Consider the following 12,851-nt stretch of genomic DNA (forward strand, 5'->3'; position numbering starts at 1 on the left):
TTCTTCATCCCCATCTTACAGATGAGGTAACTGAGTCCCAGAGAAGTGAAGTGACTTGCCCAAGGTCACACAGCACACATGTGGCAGAGCCGGAATTAGAACCCAGGTCCCTCTGATTGGGTCCCTCTGACTCTCAGACCTGTGCTCTATCCACTAAGCCACGCTTGATATTAATGTCTGTCTCCCCTTCTAGACTGTAACTTCGTTGTGGACAGGGAATGTGTCTTTGTTTTTTGTTCTATTGTACTCTCCCGAGTGCTCAGTACAGTGCTCTGCACACAGGAATCGCTCATTAATACAAATGAATGAATGAATGACTGACTGAATGGAGGAAGCTACCGGGCCTCACCTGTGGCTGGCCATAGTCCATCTCACCCATTAGCTGTAGAGAGAGACATAGTCCATCTCTATGTCCACCTGTGTGGATCCAACAGGGAATGGAGATATTTCCAGAGGAAAGTCCCGGCAGAGGTAGGCTGAGAGGAGGGGGTTGCTGAGCCCCCCCACCCCAGCCCCCTACAGCGTCAGCCCGGGGGCGTGCCTTCGGACCTAAGCAGGAGGGGTGACCGGAGGGGCAGCCGGGCAGTCCTGTTTGGGAACCCATAAAAAATGACTCATCCCCCACCCAGCCCTGCTCCCTTGTTGAAGGCACATCTCCTCCAAGAGGTCTTCCCTGACTAAAACTTCCTTTCTTCTTCTCCCACTCCCTACTGCATCACTCTGACTTCCTCCCCTTTGTTCATTCCCACTCCTAGCCCCTCAGCACTCACATCCATAATTGTAATTTATTAATTTATATTGTCTGCCTCCCCTTCTAGACTCTAAGCTCACTGTAGGCAGGGAATGTCTGTTTATCGTTGTATTGGACTCTCCCAAGCACGTAGTAGAGTGCTCCGCTCATAGTAAGCACTCAATAAATAAGACTGACTGACTTCTGGGAAGGGACTCACAATGGCAGAAGATGGCCCCTGCCCTCTACTAGATGACAATCAAGTAAGAAGAGCATAAACACAGACACCCACAACACAAGTTAGTAGCTGTTTGGTATCAATGCCACTGACACAGGTGTAGACACATACACTGTGTCTACATACACATACACAGACACTGTGTCCAACCTGATTACCTTGTTTTTGCCTCAGTGCTTAGAACAGTGCCTGGTGCAGAGTAAGCGCTTAACAAATACCATTAAATGAAAATAGAAAAGGTTTGCGAGATGCCAGCCACATATTCATATGCACAGACCCTTGCGGGGTCCGCGTCCGGACCTAACAAGAACTGGTCGGGGTCGGCAGGGGAGGATCTGGTACCAGAACCACCTAAGAGTCCCGAGCCTGGTGGCCCAGCGAGCGGTGGGAGGTGGGTGGAGGCAACGCCAATGTTCCTCCAGATAGTGAGTCACGCTGGCCTGGACCAGGGAGGAGAGTCGAGCCGGGCGTTGGGTAGGGCAGGCTTGCCCGCTCGCCCCTCCGGCCCCTGCCCACTGGGTCATCTGTGGGCTAGGTGTGCCCAAGGCTGGACCACCTGTTCTTGAGGAGCTGGCCCCGAGAGAGATGGCTGGAATGGGAAGGGGAAAGGAAAGGACAGCCCCTGACTGTGGCGGAGTAACAGGAAGCCCTTGAGGAGGGCGGTCCCGGGGGACTGGACATTCCTTCTGGCCCTGCTCAGGAACAAAAGGCCTCTTGATGCCTTGGCCTGGGGGGGCCAGGGCCCTGGCGACAGGGTATGTGTGTGTGTGGGGGGGAAGGGACCAGCTCCTATCCGGGAGGGCCCAGTAGACTGATGGCCTCAGGGCTAGAGCTGGGCTGGGGTTGGGGCTTCCACTGCTGCAGTGCTGCTGTACGCCAACAAAGGTTTTCACCCTCCCGGCCCCCAGGCTTTGGCTGCTCACCAGCTGGGGTCCAGAAGGAATTTCATTTACCCCTCCCTCTCCCCCACATCCCTCCCCCCTTCCTTCCCTCCCTCTGTCCCTACAGGCCAGCACAGCTTTGCCCTAGGGGCCAGCAGCTGGGGGAATTTCCTGCCTGTGGAGTGGGCCCCTGGCAGAGAGAGATGTTGATGGCGGGGCCCTCTGATGAAAATCTGGGGGAGGCGGGGAAGGGGAGCGGGCACCCCCTCCTCAACGCACACACCTCGGCTGACCAAACTGGGGAAGTGGGATCGGGCAGGGGCAAGCGGGAAAAACCTTTTCCAGAGAAAGGGGAAAGCAGAGAGAAATGGAGGGGGCTGAGGCTGGTTTCTTCTGCTCATAGCAGGCCTGCCTGATTCCTCAGCCAGAGGCCCCACCTTGCCCCCAGGTGCCCAGGTGAATGTGATCTGAACCACCAGCGTCCTCACCAGAAGGAAGGTGCCCATCAGATCCTCCTGGCCTGTTCCTGGCCCAGAGTCAGCAGGTATGGATGCCTGCAGCTGGGGGGCCCACCCCTCCCCACAATCGCCAACCTCTAGCATTGAGCTGCCCTCAGAGTGGCAAGGCGGCGGTCTGTGTTCCAGAGAAAACAGCTCCATTTTCTGCCTTTTCCTGGGGGCTGTGGGAATGAGCTGCCTGCCGAGCTGGTGGAGGAGGGAGTACAGGGAGGAGGAATGGGTGGGGGAGCAAAAGAGGAACCCCTGGAAATCAAGGCAGACTGCTCACCGTGGCCAGGATGTTCCAAACCCAAACAACGGGTGAGCCCATACTCAGGGCTAATTCTGCGCCAGCATGGACTTGGGTTTTTAAAAAGTTATCTGAGTTACTGGAAGTCCTGAATGCCTCTCCAACTGCTCCCTGCCTTGGGGCCCCTCTCCTTCTCCTCCCTCCCCTCTCTTCCCCACCTCCAGAAGGGATGTGAAGGTTTAGAAAAATTTGTTTTTACTGCAGCAAAAAAAAAACAAAAAACCCACACACCATACCCCCTCCGGGCTGCAATTTCATCTGGCAACTCTGGGCCGGGGGCAGGTTCTCTCCAGCTGCCCGTCTGCACAGCCCAGAACAAAGGGATGAATTACAGAAGCCTCCAGAAGCCCACGGCTGCACCAGCCAGCCAGAGCGGCGCTGCCCGCCAGCGCCTGCCTCTGCAGATGGGGCACAGAGACCAAGGAGGGCGTCTCTGCCCAGCCACGGCCTGCAGTCCAGCCCCCACAACTCAGGCCCCACGGACCCCTTCGGGGCCAAATCCCTTGGGCTGCAGCTACTTGCTGCTACCCCAGGGAGAGAGAGAAGCTGCCCTCTCGGTGGGTAGCAGGCAGATCTTCAATTAAAATCCACCTCCTCTCCCCTACCTCCTCTCCCCTTTCCTCTCCAGCCCTCCCAAGGAGGCAAAAACAGGATGGATTTGCACCCTTTATTCACCCCACCCTCAGCTCCACAGTATTTCTATCCATAATTTATGCATATTGTCTTTCTTCCCCTCTAGATTTTTAAGCAGCTTGGCCTAGTGAATAGAGCACGGCCCTGGGAGTCAGAAGGAACTGGGTTCTAATTCTGGCTCTGCCACTTTTCTGCTGTGTGACCTTGGGCAATTCACTTCACTTCTCTGGGCCTCAGTTCCCTCATCTGTAAAATGGGGATGAAGACTATGAGCCCCATGTGAGACAGGGATTGTGTCCAACCTGATTAACTTGTATCTACCCCAGGGCTTAATACAATGCCTGGCACATAGTAAGTGCTTAACGAATACCATTAAAAAAACCAACTCCTTGTGAGCAGGGAATGTGTCTACCAACTTTAGTGTACCAACTCTACTCTCCCAAGTGCTTAGAACAGTACTCTGAACACAGTAAGTGCTCAATTAATACAATTGATTTATTGATTGATGTAGGACAGGGACTCTGTCCAACCTGATTAATTTGTATCTACCCCAGTGCTTAGTAGAGTGCCTGGAACAAATACATGTAACAAATACCATTTAGAAAAGGCTCCTTGTGGGCAGGGAATGACAAATACCATTAAAAAAAAAAGCTCCTTGTGCAGAGGGAATGTGTCTACCAACTCTATTGTATTGTACTCTCCCAAGTGCTTAGAACAGTGCTCTGCACACAGAGAGCACTCCATAAATATGATTGATTGGAGGAAGGAAGCATTTATTTATTCAGTCAGTTGTATTTATTAAGGGCTTATTATGTGCGGAGCACAGTACTAAGCACTTGGGAAAGTACAATACGACAATAAAGAGTGACAATCCCTGCCCAAAACGACCTCACACTCTGGGGAGGGGAGACAGACATCAATATAAATAAATAAAGTGACAGATATATACATAAGTGCTGTGGGGCCAGGAGAGAGGAGAAGAACAAAGAGAGCAAGTCAGGGTGATGCCAGTGGGTGTGGGAGATGAGGAAAAGTGGGGTGTAGTCTGGGAAGGCCTCTTGGAGGGGATGTGCCTTCAGTAAGGCTTCGAAGGTGGAGAGAGTAATTGTCTGGCGGATTTGAGGATGGAGGGAGTTCCAGGCCAGCAGAGAGGGGAATCCAGCTGGCCAAACTCTGCTATTCAGAGGTGCCTTCCCAACTCCAGACCCTTCCCTGGAGAACCTTGGGGTGGCAGGAAGGCAGAGGACAGATGACCCAGGGATCACAATTTGGCCATTTCTCCTGGTGAGCAGCGGCAGCTAGCTGGTAAGGCCCCCTCCCTGAGCGGGAAGACTGTCCCGAAGAGGCGGACCCCAGGCTCCCCAGATGACCACACCAGGGCAACAGAAGGTGGAGGTCAAGGGGGAGGTAAGGGGAGGGGGGGTCGGGGACAGCGGACACAGGCCACCTCGAGTACAGGCGGCTGGGAGGAACAACAGGAATCAAAGCAAGCTCTCCCTGGACCCAGCTGGTCTCCTCAGGGACACTTGCTCTGTTGAGGGAAGGAAAGGGCCTTGGTGTATCCACAAGACCCTCACCCAAACCCCACAAATCATGATGGCTACATTCATTGCTCCCTGATCTGGCCCTGGGGTGCAGGTTTGACTAAATCAATTAAAATCTATCAATCAATCAACTGTATTTACTGAGTGCTTACTATGTGCAGAGCATTGTACTAAGCACTTGAGAGTATAACACAACATAATTAGCAGACATGTTCCCTGCCAATAACGAGCTTACAGTCTAGAGGAATCAATCAATGGTATTTATTGAGCGCTTATTATGGGTAGAGCAATTAAAAGCATTTACTGAGTACTTAGTGTGGGCCAAGCACTATATTATGTATTTGGGAGATGGACATCGAAGTTGATACACACTATCCCAGCCCTCAAGGAACGTGGGAAACAGAGTCCCCCGACTCGATGGTAAACTCTTTGTAGGCAGTGATCATGTTTACCAACTGTACTGTATTCATCCAAGAGCACAGTGTAGTGGTGTGCACACAGTAAGTACTAGGTAAATGCCATAGATTGACCAACAGACACTTAAACAAAGTATAGATAGGAGGAGATAAAAGGAAATAAAGATATGTTGTACTACAATGCTAAAAGTCTGAATACTGCAGTCCACAGGTCACAGAAGTGCTGAAGTAGCAGTTGGGAGAGTCGAGATTAATTGGGGAATGCCTTCTGGAGGACATGTAATATCACATGGTCTTTGGAGATGTAGAGAGCTGAAGCCTGTTAGATATGAAGTCATCTAGACTGTGAACCCGCCGTTGGGCAGGGACCGTCTCTACATGCTGCCAACTTGTACTTCCCAAGCGCTTAGTACAGTGCTCTGCACACAGTAAGCACTCAGTAAATACGACTGAATGAATGAATATGAAGGGGATGGAGTTTAAGGTGAGGAGCTGATGGTAGAGAGACGAGAAGCAGACTGGCCTAGTGGAAAGAGCATGGGCCTGGGAGACAGAGGACTTGGGTTCTAATCCTGTCTGCTGTGTGACCTTGGGCAAGTCACTTCGCTATTCTGTGCCGCAGCTTCCTCATTTGCAAAATGGGAATTAAAGCTGTGAGCTCCATGTGGACATGGACTGTAGCCCAGTCTGACACATAGTGAACACTTTAATACCATAAAAAAACAACACAAACATAACAACTAAGCAATGTGAGCAGCTTGATTTGAGTGGTATGAAGTTGGTGAGCTGGGGTATAAGTGGGAGGAAGAATGAGGATAAGTAGTGGGGAGAGAGCTGAGAGCCTTAATGCCTATGGTCGGGAATTACTGCTTGATGCAGAGGAATGAGCAACACTTGGAGGTTTTCAAAAAATGGGGAGAAGTGAAGTACGATTTTTCAGGAAAGTGATCCAGGCAGCAGTGTGAAGTACAGACTAGAGAGGAGAGAGACTGAAGCTAGGAAGATCAGCAAGGAGAGTAATACAGTGGTCAGGCCTGGATAATTCAAATACTTGGACAAGACGGCTGTTGGATGGAGAGGAATGGGTGGGTCCTGGAGATATTATTGAGGAAGACCTGACAAGACTTGGTGCCAGACTGAATATGGGGGTTGAATGAGAGTTTTTTATTGTATTTGTTCAGGGCTTACTATGTGCCAGGCACTGTATTAAGTGCTGTGGTAGACACAAACTAATAAGGTTGGTGACAGTCCATGTTCCACATAGGGCTCACAGTATCAATCCCCATTTTACAGATGAGGTAACTGAGACACAAGGAAGTTAAGTGACATGCCCAGGGACTCACAGCAAACAAGCAGCAGAGCTGGGATTAGAGCTCAGGTCCTTCTGACTATCCATTAGTCTACGCTGCTTTTTGGGGCAGATGATGGTGTCAACTGTGATGGGAAGAGAGGCTTTGGGAGGGAAAGATAAAGGAACTCAGTTCTGGACATGTTGAGTTTGAGATACTGGTGGAACATCCAGATTAAGATGCCCTGGAGACAGGAGAAAATGATATTGCTGAGAAGGAGAAGGGTCAGGGCTAGCAAGGGGTGGGAGTTGAGGCAACAGGAGCAGATGAGCTCCTCAAGGGAGTAAATGTAAACCAGAAAGAGAAGGGACCCAGAAGAGAACCTTGAGGGACCGCCCTCCGCCGTACCCCTCCCCTCTCACTCCGCTGCAGTTAGGGAATGGGAGGCAGAGGAAAGAGGCTGAATAGGCTCAGCCAGAGAGGCAGAAGAACCAAGAGAGGACTGTGTCAAGTTAAAATGGTTTAGAAAAATTAAGTTTAGACAGTGTTTCCAGGAGAAGGGAAATAGTCACCCAGAGCACAGAAGGCAATTGAGAGATTGAGGAGGATTAGGCTAGAGTACAGAGTCCAGATTTGGTAAGAAGAAGACCTTGGAGAGAGCAATCTCAGTGGAGTGTGAATGGAGAGGAAACCAGAGAGTCATGAAAGGAGTTGAAAGAGAAGCAGCAGAGGCAGCGAAGTTTGGACAGGGAGGGGAGGAGGAATATGGGACACTAAATGGGTGGTACAGTGGCGGGTTGTGGGTGGGGTGGGGAGTGTCCAGAGAAGGTTTTTTTTTTTTTTTTTTTAGAAAGGGAGCTATGGGTGTGTTTGAAGGCAGAGGGGAAGGATCCATCAGAAAGTGAGTCATTGACCATGGTGATCAGGGAGGCAAGAATAGTGGGTGCAAGTGTTTTTAGAAGGTGAGAAGGGAGGAGGTCAGAGACACAGGTGGAGGGGCTAGATTTTGACAGCAGGTGGGAGATCTCCTCAAGACAACTTAGAAGGATGAGTGAGTGGATGTTGGGGATGGAGGGAAGTTTGGGAGATTCTCATGCCTGATGGTTTCAATTCTGCCAACAAAGTATTTGGCTAGGTCATTGGGGTGGAGGGGCAGGGAAATGGGGGACACTAGGGATTTCAGGGGATTGTTGAAGGTCTTAAATAGTTGGTGGGGCAAATGGCATGGGAACCAACGAGTGGGGAGGAGTGAAATTGCTCTGTGGAAGAGATGGCAGAATGGGGATTAAGACTGTGAGCCCCATGTGGGACAACCTGATTACCCTGTATCTCCCCCAGTGTTTAGAACAGTGCTTGGCATATAGTAAGCGCTTAACAAATACCAAAATTATTATTATTATTATCATTATTATTATTATTATTATTATAGCAAACAAGGATAAATCTGAAGTGGCCGAAGTCAACTGGGTGCCTGGATTTCCCACCAATAGTGTTCCCTGCCACAAGTGCAGGAGCAAAGAAAGCGAACTGTGGAGGTGGTCCAGTACTGAGTGCTGCTTTTTGCTTTTTTAATGGTATGTGTTAAGCGCCTACTAGGCACTGTTGTACGTGCTGGGATAGATAGATACAAGGTAATTAGGCTGGTCACAGTCTATGTGCCACATGAGATTTACAATCTTAATCCCCATTTTACAGATGAGGAAATTGAGGTAAAGACAAGTTAAGTGACTTGCCCAAGGTCACAGCAGACAAATGGCAGAGCCGGGGTTAGAACCCAGGTTCTGACCTAGGCCCATGGTCTAACCACTAGACCATACTGCTTTGAGATCAGCAGAAGAACAGGTAGGTGGGAGAGTGGAGTTCAGCTGAGAGGGAAGAATTTCGGGCTTAGATATATGCATCAAGTGAGGGGAGATTGAGTCGGAAGACCTGGTGGAACAGGAAGCAGTGTGGTACTGGAAACTTCCAGAGGCCAGGCCAAAGGCCTGGAGCTTGTATTCCTGACCAGCCCATGGTTCTCACCACTGCCATTGTCCTGGGCCCAGACCCTAACCTGGCCCTGACCACAGGCTGACACTCCAGCCAGGACTCACAGAAGGGTGAAGGCCCAGAGGCTCACAGATGCCTGCCCTTGCCAGAGCCATACCCTGATCAAACCACAGCCTCAGCGCCTGGCTTCCCCTTCCCGTCTCACAAGCCCGCAACCTTGGTGTCATCCTCGACTCACTCTCTCGTTCACCCCTCACATCCAATCCGTCACCAAAACCTGCCGGTCTCACCTCCGCAACATTGCCAAGATCCGCCCTTTCCTCTCCATCCAAACCGCTACCCTGCTCGTTCAAGGTCTCATCGTACCCCGTCTGGATTACTGCATCAGCCTCCTCTCCGATCTCCCACCCTCTTGTTTCTCCCCACTTCAATCCATACTTCACGCCGCTGCCCAGATCATCTTTGTCCAGAAACGCTCTGGGCATGTTACTCCCCTCCTCAAAAATCTCCAGTGGCTACCAATCAACCTATGCATCAGGCAAAAACTCCTCAACCTCGGCTTCAAGGCTCTCAATCACCTCGCCCCCTCCTACCTCACCTCTCTTCTCTCCTCCAGCCCAGCCCGCACCCTCCGCTCCTCTGCCGCTAATCTCCTCACCGTACCTCGTTCTCGCCTGGCCTGCCGTTGACCCCCGGCCCACGTCATCCCCCTGGCCTGGAATGCCCTCCCTCCGCACATCTGCCAAGCTAGCTCTCTTCCTCCCTTCAAAGCCCTACTGAGAGCTCACCTCCTCCAGGAGGCCTTCCCAGACGGAGCCCCTTCCTTCCTCTCCCCCTCATCCCCCCTCCATCCCCCCCATTTTACCTCCTTCCCTTCCCCACAGCACCTGTATATATGTATATATGTTTGTACGTATTCATTACTCTATTTATTTTATTTGTACATATTCTATTTATTTTATTTTGTTCATATGTTTGGTTTTGTTCTCTGTCTCCCCCTTCTAGACTGTGACCCCACTGTTGGGTAGGGACCGTCTCTATATGTTGCCAACTTGTACTTCCCAAGCGCTTAGTACAGTACTCTGCACATAGTAAGTGCTCAATAAATACGATTGAATGAATGAATGAATGAGAAGCGATGGTTGGGGCAACCAACACTCTGCACTTTGTGGATCTTACAAATCAAAGAAATCTTATTAGGTTGTAACAGAGCTCAGAATCCACCACAAATGACTCATCTCCCTAAGGAAACAGTGCCATCCCTCAACTGTCCTCTCACCTCTACTACAGTGGGGCCAAGGTACCCCAGCTTCAGGATTCGAACTCCACGCCCCAGACTCCTTTCCCAGGGACAGCCACGAGTACAGAAAACCCCAAAACAGCCAGGCGTTTGGGGACTGCAAGTCATGCTTGGGAAACAGCATGGCGTAGTGCATAGAGTACAGGCCCGGGAGTCAGAAGGTCATGGGTTCTAATCTTGGTTCTGCCACGTGTCTGCTGTGTGACCTTGGGGAAATCAATTCAATTCCCTGGGCCTCTGTTACCTCATCTGTAAAATGGGGATTGAGACTGTGGGACCATATGGGACAGGGATTGTGTCCAACCCAATTTGCTTGTATCTACCACAGGAAACAGTACAGTGCCTTAGTGAACCTTTAATAAATATCATCATTATTATTATTATTATTTATTATGCTTTCCAGGCCGGCAAGAGTGCTGGCTTTCCAAGCTACAAAGCTGACAGCACAGACAATTCAGAGCCAATGTCCAGGGTGGACTCTCAATCAATCAATCAATCAATCGTATTTATTAAGCGCTTATTGTGTGCAGAGCACTGTACTAAGCGCTTGGGAAGTACAAGTTGGCAACATATAGAGACAGTCCCTACACAACAGTGGGCTCACAGTCTAAAAGACTTGGGCTACCGTAGCACTCCTACAGGCTGAGCCCAACATCCACCAGCATTCAGGGCAAGCAGGTGGACAGGATGCAGAACCGCACCAGGCTCCACCAATAGCCCCATCACAGTCCTGATGACGGGGCAGCCCAAGGGATGCTCCTCCGGGTGAGCCTGGGGCTATGTGCCTACCTGATTCCATGCGAGGGGGAAACAACTAATAAATATTCACCAACCCTTTGAGCTCCTTTGTTTGACAGAGCAATCTGTTGGTGTCAGTCAGTCTGTTAGTGTTTTGTACCGAAGACAATGTTTTGTGTGGGGGAAACAGAACAGCCCTCCACGCCCGCCGGGGATGACTGTCCTTCTGACACCTGGAAACACTGACAGGATCCTTGCCTTCTGGTGAGGCAGCTTTAACTCTTGGACAGCTGGAGGCCACCACAACTCACATTCTCTTTCTGGTTCCAACCCTTCCGGTCTTCCTCTCCATTCCCACCTTCCAGCAATGCCTAATGGTCCACTGCTAGCCCTCCTGGGCTGCCATCTATTCCACCCCTTACCCCAGGGCAGGCTCCCACCCCCTTTCTTAGCCCGAGCCTGTGCTACCTTCATACCCCAGGAAATTGCCAAATCTCAGAGTACAAATAGGCACCCCGTAGGTTTTACTAATCCACCCCTACCCAACCTTGCCCTACCTGGTCAGCTGCCTATGTCACCCAGTTTTCTTCTCAGGCATTCAGGGACAAAAGAGAATAAAGAAGAATCAGCCATCTGTGTCCCCCATTTGGGATGATGTGGCTCAGAAGTAGAGGGAAAACTGAGGGCTTAATATTCATTCGCTGAACCTTCCTCCAAATGAGAGTCAGTCTGCCCCGTCTGAGCTCTGGAGTGGAAGACGAAAGGCCAAATTCTCAGCATGTCAGGCTGAGAGTGAAACCTGAGCCCTTAGCTGGCTGTCCCAGGAAACTCCTTCTTAATGATTCCAGGAATCAAGTCTATTAACTTCCTTACATTCTCTCACAAACCGTCTGGCCTGGAGGTTCCCTCTCCTTTTACACAGAATCACCAAGCTGGAAGGCACCCCCAAGGGTTTCCCCAACCTCCACATCTGGCCAGTTCTAGTTTTTAAAATCTCCAGGAATGGGGATCCCACACTTCCCACTTCAGAGTCTGTTCCAGGACCTAATCAGTCACCTGGACATTCAAGAGTCTCTTACCCGTTTAATTCAACTGTCTCTCCACTGCCATGTAAACCCAATTCCTCCTCTTTAATAATAATAATGACAATTATTATTATTATTATGGTATTTGTTAAGAGCTTACCATGTGCCAGGCACTGTCCTAAGCACTGGGGTGGATACAAGTAAATCTGATTGGATGCAGCCCTATTCCCATTTCACAGATGAGATAACTGAGGCCTAGAGAAGTGAAGTGACTTGCCCAAGGTCACACAGCAGACAGGTGGTGGAATGGGGATTAGAACCCATGACCTTCTGACTCCCAGGGCCGTGCTTTATCCACTAAGCCATGCTGCTTCTCTTTAGTATGACCAACTACGATACCCTCACTCCTCACCCTATCTGATCAACATTCATGAGCATCAATCAATCAACCAACCATATTCACTGAGCACTTACTGTGCAGAGCACTGTTCTAAAGGCTTGGGACAGTACAGGACTTCTATATATGTTTGTACAGATTTATTACTCTATTTTACTTGTACATATTTACTATTCTATTTATTTTGTTAATGATGTGCATTTAGCTTTTATTCTATTTGTTCTGATGACTTGACATCTGTCCATATGTTTTGTTGTCTGTCTCCCCCTTCTAGACCGTGAGCCCGTTGTTGGGTAGGGGCCGTCTCTATATGTTGCCAACTTGTACTTCCCAAGCGCTTAGTACAGTGCTCTGCACACAGTAAGCGCTCAATAAATACGATTGAATGAGTGAATGAATGAATGTATGTATGAATAACAGAGTTGGTAGACACATTCCCTGCCCTCATACAAGCCCGGATTTCTGCTTCTGGTCTCTTCTGTCTTGCAGGGTAGATGGGGCTGATGTGCAGTTTCCATCCTTGGAAAACACAAAGACTTCACTGGGAATGTCAGGAAAGTCCTCAGAAGACACCTCTCCCAATACTGGCTCTTGTGGGCCAGTTAGGGGGTTACTTAAGGGTTGTCTGGTTTGAATTCCTTTTTTGTTTTCCTTACAGCACCAATGAGAAACAGATTTATGGGTCTCTAATTCCTGTGACTTTACAACACTAAACAATTCTTAAACATGATGAACATTAAACTAGGGTGAGTGCTGCTGCCGCTGCTTAATTGTTGTTATACCCTGATAAATAAGCTAAAAATGTGAGAAAATAAAATTAGTTTAGAAAAACTGATTTAGCCTTCGGCTTCATCGTTTAACTTT

The 12,851-nt window shown here is 49.8% G+C and overlaps 1 protein-coding gene across 3 annotated transcripts in view; it reads right to left on the reverse strand.

Annotated features, from left to right (window-relative positions):
* Positions 1 to 12,851, reverse strand: part of KCTD15 (potassium channel tetramerization domain containing 15) — a 72,870-nt gene that overhangs the window by 13,530 nt on the left and 46,489 nt on the right. The gene's annotated exons all lie outside the window — the stretch shown is intronic.

The sequence above is a fragment of the Tachyglossus aculeatus genome, chromosome 11 (assembly GCF_015852505.1).
Source record: "Tachyglossus aculeatus isolate mTacAcu1 chromosome 11, mTacAcu1.pri, whole genome shotgun sequence".
NCBI classification, from domain to species: Eukaryota; Metazoa; Chordata; class Mammalia; order Monotremata; family Tachyglossidae; genus Tachyglossus; species Tachyglossus aculeatus.